This window comes from Poecilia reticulata, linkage group LG12, assembly GCF_000633615.1.
Source record: "Poecilia reticulata strain Guanapo linkage group LG12, Guppy_female_1.0+MT, whole genome shotgun sequence".
Lineage (NCBI taxonomy): Eukaryota > Metazoa > Chordata > Actinopteri > Cyprinodontiformes > Poeciliidae > Poecilia > Poecilia reticulata.
The window spans coordinates 3,919,697-3,920,783 of record NC_024342.1 but is presented as its reverse complement, the minus strand read 5'-3'; positions in this window follow the sequence as shown (position 1 = coordinate 3,920,783).

Below are 1,087 nucleotides of genomic sequence, written 5' to 3'. Positions count from 1 at the left end.
AGCTGATTACTGCTAGTTCTGATTGGCTGTTTCTGACTGAGCAGAGTAATTATGCAGAACAGGGAGGAGATCGATTATTTTTTCAGAGATTATCTGTCTCATGTTAGGACAGCAAAAGTTTTAATAGTATGTAAAATTTATTTTTTTAAGTTAGATGCTGCAGCTTTAAACAGGTTCGGTGTGAGAGTCACTACCAGGTGGAGCAGAAGCGGCGCTCTGTCTGTGAAATATTACTACCTGTAGCGCATAGCAGCGGTTCAACAGCGAGAGCAGAACCACATCACAGCTCGAAGACTTAAATAATTTTGCGGGTTATTTGTTTAGCTTTCTGACCGTCATGCTAATAATAAAGGTGAGTGTTTGTAGCTCAGCTTTACCTGTTATCTGATAATCCATATGTCTTTTCACTACAGTGAGCCTCGACATAGCCAAACTCTGTCAAGTATGCCATTGTTTTTATGCCATATTAGATTTGTCCTGTTGATGCATTTTGACGTGCTTCAATTTTCCGCGCAACACGCAAACTTCCCCATTCACACAATGCGTTATAGTTCCACATCGCTTAGGACTTGTTGCTGCGCGTTTGCGCAGTGTGAAGGAAAGAGGAGATCAGCTTCACAGCAAGGCTGCGAAATGAGATGCAGGTGATCGGTTTGTGTGAACGGCAACAAGAGACCGTGATCGGCGATCACCGATCATACACTTTTTCACGGAAATCAGCCGATTATGATCGGTGGCCGATTGATCGGCACACCTCTAATATTTATACCCAAACACTTCATATAAAGACAGTTCTTTATGAAATTCAATATCTTTAAAACTGGTATTCAAGTATAACAATTGTTTTAATTTCACATAAACGTACACCAGTGTTTTACTAATGAATTACTAATGCCGATACCGATCACCCATGAGGGCCGAACACCGATACTGATCACCGATACCCATCACATAATTAAAAAAAAATTTTTTTTATCATAAACACTACCGGTTACATTATGTGGAAAAGGGAACCATGAATTCACCTTAATTTAGACAAAAACTTGTTTTTAATAACTTTTTCCAAGAAGAAAACTAAACAAAACAG